This window comes from Gavialis gangeticus, unplaced genomic scaffold (genome assembly GCF_001723915.1).
Source record: "Gavialis gangeticus isolate Ggan-Ray unplaced genomic scaffold, GavGan_comp1, whole genome shotgun sequence".
Lineage (NCBI taxonomy): Eukaryota > Metazoa > Chordata > Crocodylia > Gavialidae > Gavialis > Gavialis gangeticus.
In genome coordinates, this window is record NW_017729024.1 from 92,444,560 (window position 1) to 92,451,422 (window position 6,863).

General features: G+C 45.0%; 1 protein-coding gene across 3 annotated transcripts in view; it reads left to right on the top strand.

The window, feature by feature from the left end:
• Positions 1-477: 477 nt before the first annotated feature.
• GKAP1 (G kinase anchoring protein 1) overlaps positions 478-6,863 on the top strand; it is a 57,257-nt gene continuing 50,871 nt past the window's right edge. For all 3 annotated transcript variants that reach the window (XM_019517403.1, XM_019517405.1, XM_019517404.1), the window contains exon 1: positions 478-582. The gene's annotated coding sequence lies outside the window, so the exon portion shown is untranslated. The remainder of the gene's footprint in view (positions 583-6,863) is intronic.

A 6,863-nucleotide genomic window follows, 5' to 3' on the forward strand; every position in this document is an offset into this window, starting at 1 on the left:
ATACTGAAAAATTATGCAAATAAGTCTGCAGATAAGTTGTCTTCTTTATTTTCTATTGCTCACTATAATGCGTGAGAACTAGGCCATCGAAGTCGAAGCATTTCTTTATTTCGAGGCAAGCAGTCCTAAGAAAGTGCTGACAGCAAACCCCCAAAGTCACTCAAGACTCTCTGAGGGTGACCTGGATTTTGCAAATGCTGCAACAATGACCTACCTCAAACATTAGCCTACATTTTGAGCACTTCGACTGTTAGTGATCGCACAGAATGTAGATCGACAACAATCGAAGTGATCCAAATGTAGGATGAGGCGGGTCGAAACGATCGCGCACTAGCCAACAGCAGTGCCGAGCTCCACGCTGCCCGGCTCGCGAAGTATTTTGAGCCATCCCGGCGCCCGTAGTCTCCACGGCGCATCTAGAGCAGTGAGCAGGCGCGGGCCGCAGCCAACCAGCGAGCGAGGTAAATAAACAAACCTGGTGAGGCAACGGCGCGCGCTCTAGAGCCCCGCCCCGCCCCCCCCCCCCGGCAGCGTCGCACGGCCAGAGACTTCTGGGGAGCCGTTAAACGGCCGCGCGCGGCGGTAAGTGACGCTGCTAGTGTCGCTTTGGGGCCCCCTGGGGTCGGGCTTGTCCCGGGCGGGGCAGGGCCGGCCCGGCCGCACCGGGGAAGACCTCGGGGGCTGCTGGGCCGGTTCCGCGTCGCTCCTCCCGCTCAGGGCTTCTCCTCCCCTCGCCGCTGCTGCGCTGCCTGGAGGCTGCGGGTGTCGCGGGCTGCGCGTGTGGCAGCGACGGGCCGTGACTGGGGAAACGGGCTCTCTCCTTGGAGCCGCTAAGTCTTCGGGGACAAGGTGCTTTGCGGGCACAGATCTCCTAGTTGGGGGGAGAAGTGGCTGCACCGCAGCGCCTTGTGTGGTGAATGGTGGCGGGCGGGTGTGCGCGCACACGAGGAGACTGGACGGGCACCTGGCTGTGGTCACCAGACCCCAGCTGTCTTTCCTGCCGGGGGGGGCTGGACCCGGTGGTCTTCATAGGTCTCTTCCAGCCCCTAACAACGTATGAGTCTACATGCACGTGGATGTGTCGTAGTGACTGTGTTTCAGAGCTTGGGGGTGTGCAGATATGTGTCATGACTGGCTGCACGTCAGAAAATTGAGTAGTGGTGGGGGGAGACAGTATATCTATGTATGTATACGTAGGGCCCAGATCAAGCTTGACTTCTTGTGGGCTAAGATCAAGTAGGGGTGTCTGAATCTCAAGGTCTCCAGGCTTGGGCCTGCAGGTAGGAGGGTTGCCAATGGATTTGGGAGTATCTGAAATCCTAGGGTGAGAGCCTGGGAGGAGGATGCTGGCTGGTTGCCTTGCCATCTGTGGTGTGTAGAAGGATTGAGTTCTGCCTGCTCAATCAGTGCGGTTTCTGGAATGATCGACTTCTGCTCAGTCGATGTGATTTAGAACTGATTTGGCTGATTTGACCTCGAACATGAAATGTGTTAATACAGAAAAGTATGTATGTATGTCTGTGTGCAGGTATAATGACAGTGGCTGCGCTTCAGAGCATTGGGTGGTGACTGGTGGGAGGAGTGGGATTTGTGTGTGCGTGTGTCTGTCTGTGCTATGGCAGTGGTTGTACTTCAGAGCGTTAGGTGGTATGTATACGCAGGTATCATTTTGGAACCAAGAGTTCTAGTTTTTTTGTATGTCATCTTGTCTCAGATCAGCACAACTACCAAGTACACCTTTGTGTACGTATATATATTTCATATCATGAGGTGCTGACTGGTGTGTGTATGTGTGTGTGTGTAATGACAGTGGTTGTAGTTCAGAGCACTAGGTGGTGTCTGGGGGAGTGTATATGGGGTATACACTAGCCAGAGTGAGATCTCTCCCAAATGTGATTGTGTAACAATTAATAATTTTAAAGACTAACCTGGTTTTCCTCAGATTGGGTTGATGATTAAGTTTGAGGGTATCTCAGAAAAAAGCCTGGTTAAGAGAAGACTTGTTTATCTGTTTTAAAGTGTTACTGTATTCTTGTCAAATAATCTTGAATTTAGAAAATCTCTACCCCATTCTTGTATAAACCCAGCTGTAGCCCAGCTACAACATATACCTCTCTTGCTACCCAGCTGGTTGCATGTAGAGTCTCTTCTGGATTTGTTCCCCCTCTTTAAACCAGTCAAAGATGCTGTTCTTAAATAGGATCAACTGCTCTGCACAAAGCTGTAGTCCTGCAGCTCTGTTCAAGTGGGTCTCTGAGCTTTTCTCTAATGGCTTTTGTATGTCCTTGTGTGAATAGGGATGATCCTGGCTTAGGCAGGAGTTTGGACTGGATCTGCAGTCACCAATCAGTGGATTTCGATCTACCAGTAGATCTTGGAGCCTCTTGCAGTAGAACTTGGGAGTCGACCTGAGGCTGGGGTTGGGGGGCTGAGTACCCGCGTGCATGCATGTGCTTGCCCCAGCCCAGCAGGTCAGTCTGCGGGGTAGGGAAGGGGCAGGGGCTAGATCAAGGTTCCTGCAGTGAGGGACAGTGCCACAGAGGCAGGAGTAAGCTGAGTGGGGCCCCAGCCAGGTGGGACTGGCCTGCTGGGGGGGTGTGTCATCTCCCTCTGCTTCAATCTGCCCCTCCCCACAGATTTACCTGCTGGGGTGGGGGGGGGCGGGCTGGCGCGTGGTAGACCTTGGGTTGCTTTTAAATGCCAAAGGTGATCTAGTTAAAAAGGTTGGAGACTACTGGACTAGATGACCTCTGGAGGTCCCTTCCAGCCCTACTTCTCTGTGATTCTATGAATGCAAGAGACCACCCATTTTTGGAGCATATTGCAGAGTTGTGGCCTAACATTTCGTAAGCCTTTGATCAAACAGTAGAAAAAAATGCAATTTAAAGGAAGCACAAGAATGCTAAAGTAGCAAAGGTGGTCTCTGTAATCTAAAGGACTTTGGAAACAGCTTGTAAAAACACAGATAATGAAATGTGCATTAGGCTTGCCATTATAAAAGGTCAGTGACTGATTTGAAGGTTAGTTCAGAGGTAATTAACCTTGATTCTGTCACACTCTCCTAGGTCAGGGCTGTCAGCTTGTAAGAGAACAGGTCTAAAAAGGCTCATCCTTAAAGTCTGTTTAAAAAAAAAAAAAGAAGAAAAAGAAACCATGGGCTTGATGGAGGCTGGATGTAAGTGTTACTAGACAGAGCACAGCAGCAACAACTTTTGTCTGAGCTCAAGTTCAGCTTGGTACTCTGCGGGGAACTGTCTGTCAGGAATTTATGGTCCACAAGAGCCCCTGTGGCTGGCCCCTGCCGTGTCCTGCTGCTGCATCCCAGCCTTTGCCTACCTGTAATGGCTGCTCACTTGGAAGGTAGGTAAGACCACATGGCACTAGGTGGGACAGGGAGAGGGGCAGTGCAGCTGGGATGGGGCTGGCGGGGGCCGGGTTGGGGTAGGGACAGCAGGGTGCAGTTGGGGTTGTATCAAGATGTAGCAGTGAGTAGGGGCCCCTGGATTGGGGGCATTATTTTGGTAAAATCATTATTGCAGTCAAGCAGGACTTTATTCTGGGTGAGGGCTCAAGCCAGATTTAGAAGTTTGTGTTAAACCCCTAAATTTGAGCCCAGCTCTTATTGATGTCCAGGCCCTGACAGAAGGATTATATTTATATTACCTAAAACGTATGTCAGTACAAACATATGTGAGAGGCAAGGATTTCTTCTAGTGAGATCTTTCTTAGACCAGCTATGTAGCTGAGATAGTCAGACAAGCTTTTGAATGTAAGGCATTCTTCCTAATGTCTTGGGTTTGGAAGTTTATCTAACTTCATCCCAGCTACATAGTTGGTCCAAGAAAAAATATCACCCTAAGAAATCCTTTGGCCTCTCATAATTTTTGGACTATCATGGCTACAACAGCACTCTTACACTACAGTAAAAAAGTATGTCAGTCAAAAAGTATGGTTATCAGTGAAAAGTTTACATATTGTCAATTAATATAACAAACCCAAAACTTGGGTTGGCAGCCCATTATATATCTTAAGTTCTAGAAACAACTACACTGCATGTAGGAACTGCTTTGTCATTGTATTGAAGAATATTTCAGGTGCTTAGAAATGGAAGCTGTCATTAGTAGTTTTTAATTCTGAATTTATTTTTTTTTTAAACCAAAGGGACATTTGCTTGGAGTGGTACAGACAACCCCCCATTCCCCCACACAGTCCTCCCCTCCCCATGTACACTTTGGCTGCCCATAGCCAAACCTAAAGGCACCTGAATTTCAGAGGTAAAGTGATCAGCATTTTGTGATCAAACAGGCCTCATTAGTCCCTCTCAGGTAAAACACTGAAAAGCACCAGCTTCACCTTGGTTGAAATTCTAAATATACAGTTTTTAAATGGCAGTTGCTTTATTTCTATTTGTATTTTTGTTTGCACTAAAAAATAAATGTACAACTTAAAATTTTCAAAGGGAATACATAATGCTGACTTCTGGCATTAAATATTACACATTTATAATAAAAATTATGATTATTTTATTTACCTGACAGTTGGCTAAAGTTTTCTGTTCATCTGCTTTGAAATAATATTAGTTAAGTTTTGTGGTTGAAATAGGTTTCTTGTACCACGTGCTACAGATTTTGCTTACAAAATGGTATTTAAGAGAAGATGTATTCATTTCTACTCCAGAGTAGAAAAGTGATTAGTTTTTGCTTCTTGAACAAATAAATATGATTGTGATGCAATATAATTTCTCAAATTTAGGAACAGCTGTTCTTTTGCTAGCTGTTTTAAACCACACAATCCTACTCTTGTTGAAACACCCTCCCACATGTGCATACAGGGGCCAGGGATTATGCAACAAACATCATATAAACAAGAGCAATAAAGAAGCAAATACTACTTTACTACTTTGAACTTTTAATTGTTCAAAGAGTATCCAATAATGAGCTACTGCTTTTAATGGAAAGTGTGCTTACAATTCTGCTGACCTTACAAATGGATAAAGGGGTCTTATTTTGGGCCTGCCAATAATAACTCCTTGAAACAGATTGCAAATACAGGACTTTCCTGTTAGCTATTGTGTTACTTTTTAAAAGTATGGACGTGTACTACTAATGCCAGGTTGTTTTCATGGCATATGAAGCTGAGTTTTTTAACTATTATGCTATGTTGTATTACCTGCAAGAAGACAGTTAATACAAGAAAATATACAAAGCATTTTAAGTTGATGGTGATTCTGTGTGTGCATATTACCTCTTTTTTGCTACTCTACCTCTCGTTGCATCATGTCTAAAATTAAACTCTTCAGGGCAATGACTTTATCTTTTGTTTTTGGAAAGCACCTGGTATACTTCTGAGAACTGTAAAAGAAAATCTTGGTTTAGAATAGCCTTAATAAACTAGTGGAGGTACTTTGGAAGTTTAAGGCCCAAGTATGATTAAGTATCTATAGCAACGTTGGGGATCCCCTGTTATTTGAAGGAATGCCTTTGCTAGGGGCTGTAATTACTTAATGTGTAGTACAATTATTTGTGAAGACATGCATTTGTATTTGATCATAATTAGGTCCATACACTTATTTATTTGCAACTCAGTGAAAGTTATTAATATTTTTAATACATTATTATAAAATGAACATGGGTCTTGCAATCCTGTCTCAGCTGTAAGCTGTTGTTTTTTTAAATGTAGGAGGTAAACATGAAGTGCAATTATGTAAAATATCATAGATTTACCAATTCACATCCAAACTTGCAAGTGGAACTTAAATAGCTTGTGTTATTGCTACTTTTCCTGAGACTGTAGTGGGTTATGTGAAAAGCATACTCTACATTAGGGTTCTATTTAAAAAAAAAAAAAAAAAAAATCACTTGAGGCATCTTCTGGTTCAAAAAAACGAGTAGAGCCTGGTTTAAATTGTACAGAGCTGCTACTTCTACTGGCAGAACTTCTGTGGTGGCAGAAAACTCTTCCAGCAGAGTAATGCCAGCCATACAAGTGAAAGAAGGCTCAGTTGCCACCCAGCAGCTGACAGAAAATGGATATAGGTGCAACTGTGCTTTTGGCCAGCTGCCACAAATCCCTTAACAACTGATGCCTTCCAGGATGCTCTATGCATCCTGCTGGCATAGTGTTATAGAATAGAACTGTATAATTCTGGCTGGAGGTTAAAAGCTGTATAAAACAGATGAAATATTGTAAGATAGTGGTCTTCAAGTGGCAGCCAGCATGTTGTTTGGGGCTGCACATTAACCCCTTGGAGGCCACATGCTTCTACCCCTTTGTTGATCTGAGTGCTGCTACATCCGGCATCTGTAGGCTCTTCAGCTTTTGCTTCTTGCTCCCACTCTTGGGAGCAGGCAGTGCCATCCACAGCACTGGTGGCACAATGCAGCAAAGCAGCTGGGGAGGGGGAGGGATGAGGAGGGAAGTGTCACCCATACACACAGTGCAGCAGCCATCCATGTGCATGGTGAAGGTGGTGCAGCTGCCCAGGACCCTGTGGATCACATTAGTGTGGCCCTGGCAACTTAGAAGCTGTACAGCCCTGTTCTTAAAAGTGATGTCATCTGTGAATCAGCAATATGGTAAGGGTCATATCTTTTGAACTGGAAAAATATTTCATGTTTCATTACAGCTGTATTTTCTTTTCAGTTGAACTGGGGGTGTCCTCTTTCAAAGTTTTGGAGAAAGTACTCCCTCTATAGAAAAAGCCTACTGAGGAGCACAAGGGAAAGTCTTATAAAGTAAAGACTTACAATAGTCCCTTTTTTCCTGCAGTGAGCAAAGAAATAATTAATGCCATGCTCAAAAATTGGCCGAGGTCATTGCAGGACCCCTGGCACGGCTTTACGAGCACTCGTGGTGCTCTGGAG